Source organism: Myodes glareolus, chromosome X (genome assembly GCF_982192425.1).
Source record: "Myodes glareolus chromosome X, mMyoGla1.1, whole genome shotgun sequence".
Taxonomy (NCBI): Eukaryota; Metazoa; Chordata; class Mammalia; order Rodentia; family Cricetidae; genus Myodes; species Myodes glareolus.
Window position 1 is genome coordinate 26,581,031 of NC_142053.1, and position 21,253 is coordinate 26,602,283.

Here is a 21,253-nt window from a genome sequence, read left to right on the forward strand (position 1 = left end):
ATCCCCTGGAACTGGAGCTATAGATTGTTTTAAGCAGGCACGAATTTAACCTGGGTCCTCTGGAAGAGTAGCCAGTGTTCTTAACTGTTGAGACATTTCTTTAGCCCCATTAAGTATAGCTTTGGCAAGTAAAGTATTGTTTGGTTGACTTTCGTCCTTTTTTTTTTTTTTGTATATCTTACTTTTAGATTTTGGAGTACTCTCCAGGCCTACAACAAGAATTCTGTTGAGAAATCCATATATTGTACTATGGAAAATCCTTTCTGCATGGTAAGTTCCTTTTCATTTGTTGATTTCTAAATTTTCCTTGACATTGAACTTTGAGAATTTGTGTAGAGTATATCTCCATTACGATAATGTTGGCAGTGGTGGCACATGCCTTTACACCCAGCACTTGGAGGCAGTGGCAGGTGGATCTCTGTGAGTTCTTGACCAGTCTGGTCTACAGATCAAGTTTTGAGACAGCCAGGGTTGTTAAACAGAGAAACCCTATCTCAAAACACCAAAAAAAAGAAGAAACAAGAAAAGAAAAAAAGATATTGTTATATTTAACCTATTTTAATTTTTTGTGCTTTATCACTCTGAACAGTCATCTCTCCAGGTTTCGGAAGATTTTCTCATTAATTCAATAAATAATGTTTTTTCTTGTTGGATTTTTGTTGTTGCTTCTCTTCCCCTCCCTCCCCCCACTTCTTTCTGTTTTGAGGCAAAGGCTCATTATGCAGACCTAGTTGGTCTGTAATTCACTATGGAGAGCAAGGTGGAGTCAAACTCCCAGAAATACACCTGCCTCTGCCCATCCCCCCCTCACAAACATACCTCAAAAGCTGGTAATAAAGGTATGTGTCACCTACCTGGGTAATAAATAAGGTTGGGGTTCCTTGTTCTATTTTTTTCTGTCTAGTTTGTTAAAATGCATATGCCTATTTAGTTGACGGTATCGCAATGGTTTACTTTTATAATATATTGCATATTATACAAATAATCTATATTGTTTGAATCAGTAATTGTGGGCTATTGTAACATCTTTTACTCTTTTGTGGGTCCTGCCACCCAGCTCCCAAATAAATCATACACGGAGGCTTAGTCTTACTTTTGAATTCCCGGCCTTAGTTTGGCTTGTTTCTTGCCAGTTTTTCTTAAATTATCCTGACTGCCTTTTGCCTCTGGGCTTTTATCTTCATTTCTGTATACTTTTCTTTCCTTCTTACTCAATGACAGGGTAGCTGGGTGACTGGCCCCTGATGTTCTTCTCTCCTCCCAGATTTCTCCTATTTTTCCTCTCTGCCTGCTAGCCCTGCCTATTCTTGCTTCTGCCTCACTATTGGCAATTCAGATTATTATTAGGATCACTGTAGTGAAATTTCATTTGTATTTTAATAAATAAGGCTTTCCAGGAGATCAAGAAAGTAAAATACCACACTGGCCAGCCTTACAGACCAGGCAGCAATGACACACACCTTTAATCCCAGTAACCACACTAGCTTGTCACAGAAACCAGGCGGTAGTGGTGCATGCTCTTAATCCCAAAACTAGAGAGGATTATAAAATAGGAGGAGACAGTTCTCTGCTCAGTTTCATTCTGAGCTTCCTGGAGACAAGTGTTTTAGACAGGCACAGTAATACAGCTTCAGAGAATTAAACAAATACTGCATAAGCAAAAGTCACACACCTAAAAATTCCCCAACGTTTCCTTTTTGTCTTTCTAAATGAAAATGAAAAGTTTTAAATTGAACATAGCAAGACTGTACACAATAAGAACAAATTATCAAGTTAAGATTACATTCACAATGTGCTGAATTCAAATTAATTTGTGTCTGATCCTGTCTTAGTAAAACCAAAATTTTATAACCAACTAACATACTATCATATCTAAGAAAAACTGAAACTATAACTGTCAAGTCTTCAACTCTATCAAAGACACCAGAAAGATATAATTATTTGAGTAAACAAAAAAGTGCATTGCAAAAAACTTCCAAAAATTCTAGAAATGACAGAGAGAGATGTCTGACTGCCTGGACCGTCACCTAAAATTCCTTTGCAATGTTGGGTCATCCATCTTCAGCCTATAGGCCCATAGTATCTGGAGGATTTTTCAACGAAGCAAGAAATTTGAAAGACTGTCCTGCCTATATTGGCAGTTTTCAGTCACAGTCCTCTATGTCCTCCAAAATGTCTCGCAGTTTCTTCTGTGAAGCAGGAATCCTGAAGGACCATGACACCTTTTTCAGTCTGACAAAAGTCACTGGTTCCTTTCCTGTGGGTCCTGCATGTATAGTTTATACAATATACTGTCAAGCAGTCCAAACAAGAGCAGTTTCTTGCCCAAATGGCTAATCTTGTCACAATGAGTTTCTTCAGCCCCCATCATCTCTGAAGTAAACTGGTGCTGCCAGGAACAGATGTCTCCCCTTGCCCTGAAAAATCTCTAAATTAACAAAACATTTTAAATTCCATATTCTGTAGGACTTTGAAAAGTTTGAAGATCATCCATCTAAAATATATTTACATATAATAAGGATGGTGTGGGAGAATTGTCTGTATTCTGTCAATCATATTTTAATAAAACGCTGATTGGCCAGGCAGGCAGTATAGGCGGGAAAGCCAGACAGGAAGTAGAGGTGGAGAAAAGAGACTGGGAGTATTCTGTAAAGCAGGAAGCTCCCTCTGCATTCCTGCCCAGACCACTGAAGAGGCAACAACATGTGAGCTGACAGCTGAAAGAGGTACCAAGCCATATGGCTAACACAGATCAGAATAATGGGTTAATATAAGCTATAAGAACTAATAAGAAACCTGACCTAATGGACCAATCAGTTTATAATCTTATGGAGTCTTGTGTGTGATTTTCCTTGGGGTATGCCAGTTGTGGGGTGCTGGGTGGGAACAGATACCCCAACAAGCCGGCCCCTCGTGTTACATGTGGAAAGCATGATTACCATATCTACAAATTTGATTGACCTATGTTTCTTGATTGTCCTATATAGTTTATAAGAATAGCTTTCAAAAACTATAATTTTACCTCACATTTTTAAATAAACTGCATAGGTACAATACCTTAAACAAAAGCAAAAACATATATACAATATGTTGTGACAAAAATAACCTTAAATTATTATCAATATACAAAAATCCATTAAACAAGTGTAGAAACATAGATACAGTGTGCTGTCACAAAAATACCTTAAATTTGTATCAATATTTAAAAGTCCTTTTAAAAAGAGTAAAAACATATATACAGTGTAACAAAGTTGACTTTGAATTTGTATCCTTATACCAAAAACCACATTAATGCAAAATATCTGAGATTAATAGTTGTCTTTTTATCCTATAGTTCCCTAAATATAACAAACATCCATGACCCACAAAATAGCCAAAGATCACCCACACTCCCTCTTCTCTTGGGAATGTGGACACTGTGTTCTCTAGACTGCTTCCTGCTGAATGTGGGCAAAATGTTTTTTAGGATCCCAGAGAGAAAATCTGAGATAACGGCCAAGTCCTGGGAAGATCAGTTATAACCTTTGTTGATAGATATCACCTGTCAAGTTTCAGAAGGTTTTTCCTGATCCAAATTAACCTGGAATGAATCCACAGCCTCTTGGTTCCTGTAGAAACAAAAGCAAAACCTCTTCTCCAAAGCATTTTTGATTTTCAGTTTAAAAATACATTTTTTGACTTTTTTAAAGTTAAGACATTCTTAAAGTATATAGGTTGGTTTATTTCCATAGCCCCTCTTTCAGTTCCAGGTCTCTTAGCAGCTGTCCTTTGCTTCTTAGAAATCAAAAAATTCAAAATCAACACAATAACATACAGGATCCAGACTCCCTGTGTGATTCCATTTTTGCATAGTTTTTTCTTTACATTACTTTTACTGTCTCTTTAAAGACTTCATTATATTTAACCTAATTATTTTTACCAGAAGCACAGCACATTTATTATATGCAATCGATGGAAACGTACAGCTAGTCATGGTAGGGGATTTCTGTGGGGAACAGTCTCAAGCCGCAATAATTCCAGAGAGTATTTCATCTATCCCTCACACTAGGCTTCCATATCTCAGCACTAACCAGCAAACATCAATTTATTGTGAGCAAAGGCAATGTCTACTCTCCAGGTCATAGACACAAGACCGAAAGCATTCAAAGCAGAGGGTTGTAGCAAAAAGAGACCGTCTTGGGCTGTCTTTTGGACCTGACTATCTAGGCACTCAGGACAAAGTTGGTCAAATCTGTCTACAAATACTTAGCCACTGGGGTCATAGCACTCCAGAGGGACAGGATACTCTCCTGGGTCAGATGGCTCAACATGGCTGTATGGTGTAGAAGTTTCTTTATGACAGGCAGAGAGAAAGAAGTTCAACAGAAACTTACCTTCATGAGCTGGAAGATTGACTCAGGAAAGGCATGAAAGGTAATGAACGCAAACTTGTCTAGCCCACATTTCTCCAGTTCCAGGCTTAGCAAATTTGCTGTGACCGTCTCAAGGAGAATTCCCAGTGGCTTAAGCTATACCTCACATAAAAGTACAGAATTCAAGTACAGATGTTTAAGCTCAGAAAGGTTCAGGCACTGGGGCAAGTCATCCAAGTCTGACTGTGAGAGGTGGCAGTAAGCAATGGACAGGGTCTCCAAGGGCTTCTTCAGGCACCTGAGCCACTGTCAGATGGTCTACTAGAATAATAGCTACCATTTACATAGAGATGCTGGAGACAGTGAAATTTGGGGAATTGTGAGAACAATGTGCTTACCACTCCTCTTCCAGCTCTTCAGAATCATCCATACTGAGGGTATTTGTAATGAGTGTGTGAAGGTTTCTCATCCACTCCAGGTAATGTCCAAGAGGAACAATGTCTTCTATGCACAAATAACTCAGCTGCAGCTCCCACATACCGTGAAGACCTCCAGATTTTAAAATCTCTATGACAGTGGAGATGGGTGATTCCAAAATCTGAACTTTTAGACAGCATAGACGAACGGAACATTTTCTCTGCTGGGCCCCTGGCAACAAGTACATGGCACATTCATCAAGCTTGCCATTCACAAGTTTGAGGTCAGTTACCACCTTCAAATATTTCTTCACCCCAAAGTTAGGACATGTCTCCACCGGCTGCTTCTGTCTCATGGCCTGATGTGAACAGTCACCTATGTAGTTTCCTGCCCAAACACTACAAAAGTCACGGTCCACAGTGGTCAAATCCAGCGCTCAGACATCCCCTCTCCTGGAGTAATGCTTCTCTGTGTGTAGTCCATCAAGCAGAGCCTTCAAAGCCTCCAGGTTGGGGAAGGAAGGGGATCTTTATCAGGGCTCCTACAGGAAGGCATGGGAATGGCCAGGTAGGCACTATGGCCCTCAGGACGTTTGTTTGTCTGTTCATGAAGGCCACCTCAAACCCTGTTGGGTTTAGCGTCCAGGCCAGGTCCTCCAGAACAGAAATGGCCAAGGCCTCCTTCTTCGGTAGCCTCTCAATTGAAAGCCCTTGGACTGTTGTTGGGGCGTGGCCCCCCGTTGTGACGTGACCTCCCGTTGTGACGTGGCTAGAGGCCTCCAAATCCAGGCAGGGGCAGGCTGTGACTCCAGGCTCCAAGACACTGAAGATTCTCTGGCTGCTCTGGCTCTCCATACCTTTCCACTCTATTTCTTTCTTTCTATGACTGCCTGTACCTATCTTCTTTCTTTCTTAAGCCTACGCACATGTAAACACACTGGAACCTGTTTAGAGGGTTTTTTTCTGTCTGAACCTCTTTTTACTACGTATGGCTAGTCTTTTTTAACCGCACTAGTAAACTTTGGACTGCTAAGCTACTACACCCACTCTCAGGTTGGTTGTGAAAGCCTAGCCTAAAGCTTGTGCCTTGATAGGAGCTTCCTCTCACCAGGAACTGTATTCAGCATTTCCAGGGCTCTAGCATGCCGATGCATGAGCTGTGACAAGCATTTGTACTTCATTTTTTTATTACTACTTTTCATTCTGGCTGCTCAAGAGCTCAACAGCAGGCACAATCATAGACGAGCCGCTTTTTCCCCCCAGCTTTCTCAGGCTCTAGATGGAATTTCGAGCCCCAGGATGGAACTATAAAATATTGTGTGATCTTTTTTACTCTTTTGGCTTTGGGGGGATCTCGCCACCCAGCTCCCAAATAAATCATACACGGAGGCTTATTCTTGCTTATGAATGCCCAGCTTGGCTTGTTTCCTGTCAGCTTTTCTGAATTTGAATTATCCCAATTACCTTTTTATCTTTCTCTATTTCTGTATAACTTTCCTTCTTACTCCATGACAGGGTGGCTGGGTGGCTGGGCAGCTGGGTGGCTGGCCCTTGATGTCCTCTTCTCCTTGTTCTCTTGCTCTTTTTCTCTCCGCCTGGATTTCTCCTATTTGTACTCTCTGTGTTACTTTCATTGGTTAATAAAGAGACTGCCTTGGCCTTTTTGATAGGCCAGCCCTTAGGTGAGTGGAGTAGACAGAACAGAATTGTGGGAGAAAGAAAGCAGAGGCAGGCAGTCATCATGACTCTCCTCTCCGTGAAGAATGGTTAGTTATAGTTATAGTTTTCCATTATTATGATAAAGATAAAATAGATATAAATATTGTAACTGTAATTCTTACTCTATAACTGTTTTGTTATATGTAATTTTACTATGTTAAAGTGAAAGCCTTTCTTTTTTGTTTAAATAGAAAAAGGGGAAATGATGTAGGTGGGCCTTTCGTCTATGTGTTATTTTCATTGGTTAATAAAGAGACTGCATTGGCCCTTTGATAGGACAGAAAATTAGGTAGGCAGAGTAAACAGAACAGAATGCTGGGAAGAGGGCAGACGCCATGGAGCCAGCTACCAGGTCAGACATGCTGAATCTTTTCCGGTAAGCCACCATCTCGTGGTGCTACACAGATTATTAGAAATCGGTTAATCAAGATGTGAGAGTTAGTCAGTAACTAACTCTCTAGAGATAATGGTCCAGGCAGTGTTTAAATGAATACAATTTGTGTGTTATTATTTCTGGGGCTAAGCTAGCCATGCAGGAGCCAGGCGGGACGAAAAGCAGGCCTGCCCACAGCTCCTCACTACATCTCTGCCTACTAGCCCTGTCTATCCTTGATCGCACCTCGCAATTGACTGTTCAGCTCTATTAGGACCATCAGGTGTTTTAGACAGGCACCGTAACATAGCTTCAGAGAGTTAAACAAACACAGCATTAGCTGGGCGGTGGTGGCACATGCCATTAATCCCAGCACTCGGGAGACAAAGGCAGGTGGATCTCTGTGAGTTCGAGACCAGCCTGGGCTACAAGAGCTAGTTCCAGGACAGGCTCCAAAGTTACAGAGATACCCTGTCTCGTAAAACAAAAAAAATAAATGAATAAAGAAATAAAAATAAATGCAGTGTAAACAAAAGACACACCTGAAAATAATACTCCCCAACAATAGGCAGAAGTTTCTGTCCCACCAGCAACTCCCAAAGAAACACACAGAGACTTAATATTACTTATAAATGCTTGGCCAATAGATCAGTCTTATTACTAACTAGTTCTTACATTTTAAGTTAACCCATATTCATTACTTATGCTCTGCTACATGGCAGTACCTTTATTAGCATGGTACGTTCATCTCCTGCTCCCTCTGTGTCTGGCTGGCAACTCCTGACTGACCTTCTCCTTCCCATCATCTTTAGTTTGGTTGCCCTGTCTATATCTCCTGCCTGGCTACTGACCAATCAGTGTTTTATTAAACCAGTTCATGTGACAAATCTTTACAGTGTACAAGAAGGTTATCCCACAACAAGTAATAAATTATTATATGCCATGAATCATAATAAATTATGATTGTTAACATAATCACTTTGTTTTCTTTTCTGTTCATGTATTTTCAAGTTTCCTGGTTTCAGATTCACTGATTCTTTCTTTCACTTGATAGAGTCACCTACTGACATTCTCCTCAGTCATATTCAGTAACTGCTGTTTGGGTGGGATCTGTTAGCATAGACCTAGAGTCATTGGATAGGCCTTTAGCCCAGGTCCACATGGATGATACTGACTTGGAGTCTACAAAGGATGACCTAGTGTTAGTGTCTAGTTGGGTGAACCTAGAACCTTGGTACAAAGGGATAAGACTGAAATCCAGACTTATGTGTCTGGCCTAATACTTTGGAAAGCCTGAAGACTGCAACTTTGGTGCCCCAGTTTGCTTTCTATTGCTGTGATAAAAGACTGACCAAAATGAATTATGGTCTATCACTGAGGGAAGTCAAAGCAGAAAGTCAAGCAGGAGCAGGGACAGGACTCATGGGGGAATTCTGCTTTCTGGCTTGTTCCTCATGCCTTTCTCAGCCTGCTTTCTTATACAACCAAGAAAATGCTCCACAGACATGCACACAGAGCAATTTGGTAGAAGCAATCCTCAAATGAAGTTCTCTTTTCCCATTCGTAATTAGTGTATGTTGAGTTGATAAAAAAAGAAGAAAAAAAACAGTACATATGGATACAGGTCTAGTACTTTGGTTTTTTAATTGCCAGCCTGTGGCCTGAGACCATTGATCTAATGTACTATGGTAACCCTGAATCCTCATGTTATAGAAACCAACCTGTCATGGGAGCTATATAGAAATCTGAGTCTATGGCACCCAGACTGGCACTAGGGTTCACTAGGGAAGGACTGTGCAATGATCTTGGATACTTAGTTTACTCTTCTATGCAGAAGCTGTGTCTCTATGCTATGTACCAATTAGGTTTAGTGATTACGTGACAATACTCATTTAAACTCTCCTTCTTACCTTCCACAACACATCTTTTCTTTCATCCTAAGGAATGCATTTTCTCACATGGATTCTCTAACTTTTGCTAGTCTATTGGTGGAGGTTTGAGTGCATGGCTAGACTAAAACACTCAATGTTTACATGCATTTCAAACTGATGTATCTGTGAATGTTAGAAAATTGTATTTCATATCTTGCTTATGTTTGTTTTATATTATTGTCTGAGGTTTCTGTCCTGCCCAATTCTCACAGTCGTTAAGTCCCAAAGAAATCACACAGAGGTCTACATTAGTTATAAACTGATTGGCCCATTAGCTCAGGCTTCTTATTTACTAATTCTTATAACTCATATTAGCCCATAATTCTTGCCTGAGCTAGACATGTGACTTGGTACCTTTTTCAGCGAGGTAGTCACATCTTGCTTCCTGTGCAGCTGGGTCATGACTGCAGACTCCTCTTCCCAGAATTCTTCTGTTCTCAGTGCCCTGCCTCTACTTCCTGCATGGTCGTCCCACCTATACTTCCTGCCTGGCTACCAGCCAATCAGCATTTTGTTAAACAAGTACAACAAATGTTTACAGGGTAAAACCATTGTCCCACAGCATTATCTGAAGGAAATTTTAATTTAATATGATCCTAGGATGTGTTCACACAGACTTGCCAAGCCCAGTAAGATGTTCAGTGTTTATTTGCCTATATTTGCCTGAGGATGAATCTATAATGAGCAGAACATACAGTCCCTTGCTTTTCATCCTGAAATATTCTCCAGAGCTCCCTCCTGTAAGAATCAGTCAAAGTAACTTCTCCAGAGGTCCATCTCTACTAGTTTTCTTCATTTTACTTTCTGTCTGTAACTAAAATACAGCCTCCCTTCCTATAATGCTATTCAAAATGTGTTCTAGGCTCAGTCATATGCTCAAGAAAATTATTCTTCTTAATATTTTCAATGTCACCCATACTTGATTCATTTTGAACACTCAACCAATTTTCATTTGCTAAATGACTTTATTTTCTAATCCTTTAACTTCTTTTTGCTTTCATTTTCAAACTTAATGAGATAAATAGCAAATTTAGTAGGCCATTTCAAATGATTTATTCATAAGGATTCAAAATCTGAACAAACTGTTTTATACAATGCATCCAAAGTTAAAAACAAGATTTCCACCTGTACCAAAATAAACATAGAAATGAAACTTCCTTTTGAATGCAGGCACAGCTATTTTTAGAAATATATGGGAACATATTTTTAAAATGTAATGTTTTAGTGTCCATATATAAAGATAAGGTTCAGAAGAGCCAAAAGGTATGTTAGATTTGAACTGAAGTATATGTGAGTCTATCACTTTCATCTGCTCCCATACTAGATATTATTAGCATTAGCATTTGCATTACTCACATTGCCTGTTTGTTAATTTTATCACCAATAATTATCCAATTAGAAAATCTTCCTCTGTCTTCACTGACATCCAGTGCAAGCTATCTCCTTTTTCATGATCTTCTTAACTGTCTTTTAGCCTTCCTTCTTGACTACTGTGGTAGGATATTTAATATCCCCTTCCCTTTCTGTTCACACAAATACCCGTCCCTCACCACTCCACACAATAAGATGCTTACATCTAGGTCTCAAAAGCATGTACATCTACTAGTAACTACATTTTGCTATTCTGCAAAGAAATTTGTAGAAGGGATCAAATTAAGGATCTTGAGAGGAGGGTATTATTTTTAGCCTATTTTGTATGTTCCAAAGAAATCAGAGTGTCCTTATTAGGGAAAAGATGGAAGATGCTATGGTTGTTGCTGAGATTAGAGATGTAAGAGGATGCTATGGTGTTGTATGTCTGACTCTGAAAATGAAGTAAAGAAGTATCAGCCAAAGAATGGAAATGTTGTCTAGAAACAGAAAAAAATGAATAAATGGATTATCTACTTGATTTTATCCCAGCAAAACTGATTTTTTAATTCCTGACTTCTAGAACTCTACATTAATGAATTTGTAATTTATGTCATCAAATTATATTTAAAATTTGAATAGAATAGGAAAATAGTATAAGCATCTGCAATAGACTTTAACACAAAACAGTATTTTATAAAATTAAAATTCTCCAGGCACTTAGGAAAGTGTCAAAAGTACTTAAGATATCTGCATGTGCCATGGACTGATTGGTATTCTTCTCAAAATCAATATTCTCAATTCCAAATCCTTAGTGACTGAGAATGTGACCTTATTTGGAGACAGGGCCTCTGCAGAAATAATCAAGTAAGGTAATTAGAATGGTCTCTTGTGCAATATGATTGATGTCCTCATTAAAGAAAGAGAAATATGGAGCCAGTAACACATGTATGGTAAAAAGACAATGTGAAGAGCCATAGAGTAGGTGACTACCTAAAGTCAAGGCAAGAGGCTCTGAGCAGATCATTTCATAGTCTGTACTGGTTAGCTAATTGTAATCCTAACAGAGCCAGAGCCACCTGACTAACTTCAATCATCCACTGTGATCAGGACCTGTAGAACAAATAAACCTATTCTTACTCATTGATTTTGATCATAGTGTTTATCACAACAATAGAAAGCAAACTAGGATATAGCCTGAAGAAGAAATCAATTCTTCTAACACCTTGATTTGGAAAATTTTGCCTCCAGAACCATGAGACAATACATTTCTATTGCTGATATCCTCCAATTCATAGAACAGATGATGCACCCTGCCTGACTTGGCAACATTTTATCTTTTTTGGTTTATCCTGAATTACTATCATTTTTCCTTTCTGCCTTCCAGCTATGGGTCTTCTTCTTATTAATTCAGTTGTTTATTTATTGATTTATTTATTCATTGAGAGAGGATCTCACTATGTATCCCTGGCTGTCCTGGAACTTACTATGTACACTAGGCTAACTTCAAACTCACAGAGATCTGCCTGCCTCTGCTCCCCAGTGCTGGGATTAAAGGTATGTGCCACCATGCACAGCTTGATTTTCTTCTTTCTAAGCACGTGTGCATTCTTCATGGGGCACTTACCACTTATTAGCTGAAAATCACTAACTCCTCCTTCAGTTCTCAAGTGTTCATTGCCTAGAGATATTTTGTAGCTGTCAATCTAAAGGTACCTCTGGTCTCCATTATTCATTCGTCATACTATGACCTTTCCTGAATTTTCTCATTCAAACACGTTAGAATTGCAAGTGTATTTTGAAGACTATTCTATCAATGGCTCTCAATGACCATGTCTATAGTGTTAATCATGGCACTATGGCATATCAAGCTAGATAATACTATATCTAGCATACTGTTTAGCACTGGATAGATAGTGTTTATTAACTGAATGAACAAATAAATTCCTGCCCTGCATGATCTTTTATGAAATCTGCTATAAGTTCCTTTATTTTTTTGTTTGTGCCTCACAATCTATAAGCAGCTACCTATGATGACTGATCTTGGTTGTCAATTTGACTACACCTGGAATTAACTAAAAACTAGTTACTGCCCTGATAGAATTATAGAATAACCTCTTGAACACACAACTACCATGTCAATTATGTATCAGCAGCCTGGAGAGCTAGAGCAGGGTTTTCCAGAAGGTGCTTTGAATAATTATCCAATATACTGTATATGGTTTCTCCCACAGCCAGGTCTAAGAAACAAGGGGTATCAAAGAAAATCTTCCCACTCACTATACCTCCCAAGTGATAGACTCAGGAAAGTTTTGTTTCCTCATACTATGACATTGAGTTCTGCTTGCCCAGAAGTTTTAGTTTGGGATGGGGGAGCACCTCTACCTAGAGATACACAAAGCATTCCATTGAACTGAAAACTTAGATCTCCCACTAGTCACTTGGGACTTCTGATGCCCTTATACCAACAAGCTGAGAAAGGAATAACAGTTTTAGGATGAATGATTGATCAGGATTACTACGGGGAAACTGGATTGTCTCTCTCTGCAATGGAGGTAAGGAAGATTATGTCTAAAGCGCTAGAGATATTTTAGGGCACTTCTTGGTGCCACCATATCCTGTGATTAAAGTCAATGGGAAGCTACAAAACCTAATCCAGGCAGGAAGACAAAAGACACAGACCCTTCAGGAATGAAAGTATGGGTCATTCTTCTGGAAAAAGAACCAAGATCTTCTGAGGTGCTTGCTGAGGGTAGAGTAAATACAGAATGCATAGTAGAGGAAGACAGCTAGAAATATCAGCTAATGCCATGAGACCAGTTGCAGAAACAAGGATTATAATTGACGGGAGTGTTTCTATCATATTTTGTTTAGAATGTGCTGTACATATATACATATATTAAGTAGATATTTGTGTTTACATTCCTCTTTGTCTTTATCACGTAATGTTACATCAGTGGTTGTCATATTTAAATTTGAAATACTAAAAGAATGTCCCTAAAGGGACATTGTCTCTACTCTAAATATGTATAGTACATTAGTGGTTGTACATGTGCTAGTTATGTTTGGTGTAATTATGACTTCATTATTGTTTTCATTTGGAAATTAAGCATGGCACAAAGAGATATGGTTGTATGTCAGTTAACAAGGGGTATACTTTTTATGGCTAATCTTTGTAGTCATCTTGACTGTATCTAAAATTAACTAAAACCCAAGCAGCTGGATGGACCTGTGGGGAATTTTTCTTAGTTGGATTTTTCCCAGTTTTGAAGATAGGATTCTTCTGTGTAACAGTCCTGACTGTCCTGTAACTTGCTTTGTAAAGCAGGCTGGCCTTGAACTCACAGAGATTCATCTGCCACTGCCTCCCAAGGGCTGGAAATAAAAGCACACACCACCACTGCAAGGCTTTGTATTTGGGTTATTTAAGGTCAAAAGGCCAACCCTAAATATGGGTCATACATATTCTGTTGGCTCACATGAAAGTACATGGGAGAAGGAAGCTTTTACTTTTTATCTGCTTACCCTCATTATCACTGGCAAATTCATCTATCCTGTTTGTGGGGCATTCCTTGGCCGGTGTTAGAATCTACTTATACAGGATTCTAACACAGAGTGAAGACGGGAAGCTCTCTAGGACCTCCTGAAAATTCTAGCGCCAGATTGGGACTGCTGAGTTATCCATTCTCATGAATGCTACTGGATCCTTTGCTTTCTGTCAGAAGACAGTCATTGTTGGACTACTCTGACCACAACCTGCAACTTTAAGCCACTCTAACAAATCCCCTTCCAATGTGTGTGTGTGTTGTGATCTATGTGTTTATTATATCAATTCTGTTCCTTTACAGAAGTCTAACCAATGCATTATCTAATAGACTACTCTTTATACTATTGTTGGGAACCGGTTTCAAAAACAAAGTTGCACTTCTGTCAATCATTACCTTGTATAACGAGGAACCTGAATCCCAGCTCACCAATATTCATATGGATAGCTTCTCAGATCCAGTCTTTCTTGAAACATAGGAAAATATTGTTCATATGACAAATCTGGGATGGTAACATGTCTGATATGGAAAATCCAGGAAATACAGCCTGAAAGACATGGACTCTTAAGTATTCCTCCATTAGAAGAGAAAGGAAATTCAAAGGGAGACCAATGCTTAGGAAAATATAGTTCAAAGTTTGAGGATTCCATGGGCCTACTATTTTCTTCTTCAAGAAATATAATATCCAGAAACACTGCTATTTGTTCTGAATACCATTTCCTACTGTTTATGCAGAACACCAAAGTCATATACATAATCACATAGAGGTATACACACATACACACAATGTAATTCTTTGGTTTATAATACTGACTTTTCTTTCTGTTGTGGTTATTAATATTCTTGGTTTCTTAAACTAAAAATTTAAGATGATAAGAACATCACTTTAATGTATAAGAGAGCAAGTAACCCCGGCATCCACTTTTCAAGGACTCCTTTTTAAAATTGCTCTTGTATGACAGTTTATGAGTCACAATGTTTGTTCTATAAATTCATTATAGATTCTCATATAATGCTCCATCATCATTGCAGCTTGGCATGCTTTCAAAGTTTCTCAATAACACTAACAATTTGTTATTTTTCTTTCCGGCTGCTTTAATAGCCTACCCTTTAGAATGTTGTTTTGCATTGTAAAAAATTTGAACATATCCCCGATTAAAGTTGTCCATGACAATATTAATTCTGAACTAGATATCATGACTCTGAATGCCAGTTGAATCAGGGAACAAAAACAGAGTTTGAAGGAGCTACATTTAGCTGTTTGAAAAGTTGGATAGTGTTAACTCATTGCCATTGATCCAACTGTTTTCATGGTTGAGTTGCTAGTTTCAGTCGTTGTTCCAATCAAGCCATCTGGTGTTTTTGGTCATTCAGAAGACCAAATCAAATCAACTACTCAATTGCTCAGGAATCGCCCCATAAAGTGGTCAATATAATCAATCCTATCAAACCAGCCTCAATCCTTCAGAGAAAAGCTGTGAAAACCACAGCACTTAAGGGAATGCAGATTGCTTCCCTTCTGCTTTGAGAGAGCACAGAACTCTATTTTACTGCTCCTATGATAAAGGCTTTTTTTTGGTTTTTCAAAACAGGGTTTCTCTGTAGCTTTGGACTCTGTCCTGGAACTAGCTCTTGTAGACCAGGCTGGCCTTGAACTCATAGAGATCCACCTGCCTCTTCCTCCCAAAGTTGGGATTAAAGGCGGACGCCATCACCGCCTGGTGATAAAGGCATTTTTAATTAGGGATAACAGTTAGCACTTTTGACTAAGTAAGTTTGGGTTTTTATGTATTCAAGTTTACAAAACATCTATGCAAATGATAAGCTAGATTTTAAACACACACATCCCCTTGGATAGCTGGAAAATTCCATGTACCATTTTTTTTAATTTAAATAATGTTTTACTTTTGTTATTTTTAGACAGGCAGCGTTGTACTACGTAGTCCTAGCTAGAACAGATATCACTAAGTAGACCAGGCTGGCCTAGAACTCACAGGAATTTACGTGTCTCTGCTTTCCAACAGCTGGGATTAAAGAAATTCACCACCATGCCTGGTCCACATACATTTCTTTATATGACTGGAACATTTTAGATTTATTTTTAATGATTTATATGTATGTCTATATGTCTTTGTGAGTAAATGCCACATGTGCAAGTGTCAGTATGCCTGCAGAGGCCAGAGGAGTACATCAGGTCCTTTGGAGCTAGAGTTACAGGTAGCTGTGAGCCACCTGACATACTACTAGGAACTCAACTCAGCTCTTTTGAGAGAGCAATATATGCTCTTACCTGCTGAGCCATAACTCCAGTCTAAGACCAGAATCTTAAAAATGAAATATTGAAAATAAAATTAGGTGATAGGAATAACAATTGATTACATAAAATAATTATGCATTTATGTATATGTATAATTTATGTAATTTTTAAAAATTATATATTTAAATAATTTATGTAGAAATTAATAAAAGGTAAATTATATAAAAGTGTGAGTAAATTATAGACTACAGTATAAAAATTATTAACCATTGGAAATTACTTATTTAGGCAGATTACCTACTTAGGCAAATATATATTGACAGTATCAAAAATTGAAGAACTTTTGAGAAAAATATATCTGTTTGAAAGCTCAAATAAAAATGTTAACTGGAACATTCTTTTAAAAATTAAATTGAACTATTTTTTAATACAGGACTAGAGTTTTTCCTAACACTTGTCAGAAATTAATTTTAGTAAATATCATCTGTAGTTTTTGCAAATGAAAGGAGGTTACAATCATGATAGTTCTAGACTATGATTTTATATATTAGAATCTATAAAAATTTTATTATTTGTCATGTTGGTGTAACTACATCAGTTCATTATAAATCTTAAATATTCTACTTTGCATTGTAAAATTGGGTCATTTCAGGCAGAAAATTTACACTAAATTGAAGTTCCTGGATATATAAACAGAGTTGTCAAAATATTCTCATCAGCTGTGTAAATTTTTGCTCAGAGCAAAAACAACAGATTGGAAAACACAAATATCCTATAAGCTATCAGTGAAGCCTACACATAAGAATAAAGTCACATTAAACAGAAATTATGTCTATGGCATCACACGCATATGAATGCATGCATACAAAATTATACAATAAAGACATTTTCTCTGGAAACAGGCTTTTTTTTTAAGAGAAAGGCTCCGTGGCAGCATTTTTTTCCTCCTGATTAAAAAACAGGAGGTATTGCACTCTTGAATTCAGTTCAAGAAACAAATTTCAGTTCACCAAATGCTACTGTAGCAACAGAATGAAGCTATGTGCCATCATTTAGTAATGAAACCTATTAAAAAAAAAACTAGGCTGGATGGGAGCAGGAACATCTCAAAATCATCATCCATCAGAAAAGACTGGCATGCCAAACTAAAATTAGAAATCAGGAAATGCACTGTTTGGATTCTTTATTAGAGGCTTGTTTCTAGAAAAAAAAATGGAAGAGAACTCAACCAAGCAACGAGTGGGGCAGATATTGAATTGCTGAAGCTGTACAGAGAGAGAATGATTTCAGTTCACCACAGTCACCCATATATAAGGCAGGGAAGCACTCAACTGGGTTTATTTGTAGTGATAGCCATGGATGCATAATTATAATTAAGAAACATTCTATGTGACTAAATGAAAAATGGGCTAAATTATTGTAATATTGCCCACTGCATGACAAAATCAGTTACTTGTATCCTTTTCCTGATACAGAAGTATCATGTATACTTTCTCTGCTTTATCTCTACTTGTTCCTAGGGTGTTTCTTTCCTGACTACAACCTATTTCAAGTCTATAAAGCTTAGCATTTTTTGAAGAACAACAACAAAAAAGAATTTCTCTCCATTTTGAATCCTGTTTTCTGCACTAGCAAACATTCTTTCCTTTTGCGGCTAAATTTCTTGAGAAAATAGCTGGTAATATATTTCACTCACTTTAGATTACTGAAACATGCAACAGAATGCACACTTGCTACCTGTTAAATAATATATAAGTCCTGAGAACACAAATATTAATAAAGACATGACCTTAATTTTCAAGATAAATGCAGTCTAGAAGAATGCATAAAATGAAATACCTACTACATGAACTTTCGTTAAACAAACTCAATAACCAAATGTTTTAATATGAAAATTATATATATACATATTCCTCAGTGTGGCTCTCACTACTCACTATTCAAACTCAGATATCAAATATCTTCAGTTTACAGGCAGTTTTCTGTTACTCAGAGCCTCACAATCCTAACAGAGATGTCAAAAAGACTTAAATATTAAGAGAGGCTTGGTTGTGTAATATGATATAATACTTCAATATAACAAACATATTCATAAAACTGAAGTAGTTATACTTTTGTTATAAAACAGGTAACAATAGTTTCCTGTTTGGGGCGCTTAATCCTGAAGTCTTAACTTGAAATTCAAAGTGGTCAAACAGAAGACACTAGAAGATTAGAAACTCTCCCATGATAATGGATTGACAGAGTTGATGTTGACAGAATGGGCATATTACTGAAAGTCATACACATATTCATGCAGTCCCCATCAAAACTATAATCATATTCTTTACAGAGATAGAAAAATATAATCAATAAATTAACATTAAAACATAAAAGTGTCAAAATAGTCAAGGAAATTATGAGTAAAATCAAACCAAACCAAACAAACAAAAACAAGGATGAAGGTGCAGAGCTCATTTTAAGCTATACAACAGAGACAGAGTAATAAAATTAGCCTGCTACTTACACAAAAGCTGACATGTAGAAAAATGAAGGAGAAAACTCAGAAATAAACCACATAGCTATAGTCACTTAATTTTTGACAAAGGTGTCCAAAGAATACATTGGGGGAAATCAACAATGGTGATGGGAAAACTGTATTATGATCTATGTGTACAATATCCATATTTCTCACCCAGTACAAAAATCTGTTGAAAAATGGATCAAAGATTTTAACATAAAAATCAAACCCCAAAAACTTCTAGACACAAATATAGTAAAAACATTTCAAGATAAAGGGATATACAAGAACTTTACAAAAAGAATAGCTCAAGAAATAATTCCTAAAATTGAGAAATGGCATTGTATCTGTGGTACTTGCTTTTCTATTGCTGTGATAAAATACTATGACCAAAGAAAGCAATTTATAGAAAAAAAAAGTGTTTATTTTACTTCATTCTTTCAGAGGGTTACAGCCCATAGTAGGGAAGACAGCATGGCAGCAAGTAAGAGGCATGGCAGCAGAACTGGAAGCTTAGCGCTCACATCTTCCACCTCAAGTGTGAAGCAGAGAGCAAACAGTAAGGGGGATGAGACTTTTGGCTCTCAAAGCGAGGCTCCAGAGACACACACCTTTCAGCAAAGCCACAACTAATAATCCTCCCCAGACAGTGCAACTAAATGGGGACCAAGTTATCAAACACATAAGCCTATGTGGAACATTCTCATTTAAACCCCAACAGCATCAAATTTAAATGGTTCTGCACAGAAAAGGAACCACTACCCTAAAGAGAGAGTCAAAAGAAAGGCAGAAAATGTTTGCCAGCAAAATGTATGCATTATACAATTTTTGTATATATTGTATATACATTAAATATAAATATAATGTTTTATATCAAGTATAAAAACTAATAGTTATATCAATGAATGAACACTTGAAAGGCACAATAATTTTCAAGTGAAGAAATGAACATATTCAATAAATAGATAAAAATATTCAATTTCTTCAGGAATCATGGAAAAGCAAATAAAAAATATAATGGATTCCCATCCTAGCCCAGTTAGAATGGCTCCTATCATTACAATTATATATATTCATTTTCATTCGTTTTTCATTTTTTCATGTGTGTCTGTGTATATGTATATAAGTGTACATAGATATAGATATAGATACACACACACACACCTAGGATAACCTCATTTAATTTTGTAAAGCAAATACTACTAGACTTATTTTTGCTATTTTAGTTTATTTATTTACTTTATTTTATGTTTATGAGGGTTACATCTGCATGTATTTATGTATTTATCTGAACCACATACATATAAGGCCTGAAGAATCTAGAAGAGAGTGTCAGAGTCTCTGGAACTGAAGTTACAAAGAGTTGTGAACTGTCCTGTGGGTGCCAGGAAACATGCCTGTGTCCTCTGCAAGAACAAGTGCTCGTAACTGCTGAGCCATCTCTTCAGCCCCCACTACTAAATTTAAAATCGCAGATTAGCTTCAATACAATAATAACATAAACAAAATCTTAGTTTTAGCATCTAATAGAACCAACCAAATTAGAGTGAGATCATTGTAAGGTAATGAAGCATTACATAAATGAAAACGTGAAGTCAGACTTAATTCTGCCTCTGGATTCTCAATGCTGAATGACTACTCTATGTTTTGCTGAGCTAAACCTGGAATCTAAAACATATATAACCAAACATATCAAGCTGAATGGAATGGTTCGTGGGTATGTAATAATTTAACACTAAGTTTCTCGACTGCTACTAATAAACAGGTTATATGTGAATAATTGGATTCATGGATGGGATTCTATTTCCTCTGAAAAGTGATTCGGTTTTGGCAAAGGTCTGATGGTAGTCATTCAAAACTTATCCTCGCTGCCACAGGTGCTAGAATTTAAGCAGTTTTATCAGAGTTAGGCAAAGAAGTAGAAAAACAGATACCTTCATAGAGCATAGCTCTCTATTTTCCATCCTCAAGCCAAGAACCTATTCTTGGATCTAACTTGGAGTTCTGTCTTCCTCATAGTTCTCTTGGCACTTGAGGGATAAACAGCATGAGCAGAGGAAGGTAATATGCCAGAATTCATTCTGTAAGACAGATAGAGTGCCAAAAGGCACATCCAGGAAAAAGAAGAGTGAACTCCCGCTTAAGTCAGCTTCTGGCATGTCTCTAGCGCATGCAATGCTACACAGACTTCTGCATCCCAGCATTCACCCTGGGAAAGCTGGTATTGCTCATCCACAGTCTGCCTCACATGCCAGCTGAATAGTGTATTTGGGGAGGGGGATATATTCATGTTGCACAGGCAACTTAGAGGATTCCCATAGCAACCCAGCTGCAGTTGAAAAATAATTAAACTTTAGTATAGGTTTATGGAAGGCTCAGACTGGATCTCTGCATACAGATCAAAAGTCATACATATATAGTATGTTTTACTGTGAGGCTAAAACCCAGATTTTTTTATTCTCTGAGATTGTTTTCTATTTGTTCAGTATGTTGAAAGACAGCAAGTCTTTTAAATGTCTTATGATTATTATTATGATTATTACTATCATTATTGTGTGTAGATACGAGCATGTATGTTTGAACATCCTTGCCAATGCATTCCTATGGGCAGACCTGAGGTCAACATTGTGTGTCTTCTTTAATCATTCTCCACATTCATTCATTCATTCACTCATTCATTCACTCACTAATTCATTTATTTGGTTCTGTTTTGAGATAGGGTCTTTCTATGTAGCCATGACTGTCTTAAAACTCACTATATAAATCAGGCTGGTCTTGAAGTCACAGAGATATTTCTACCTCTGCCTGCC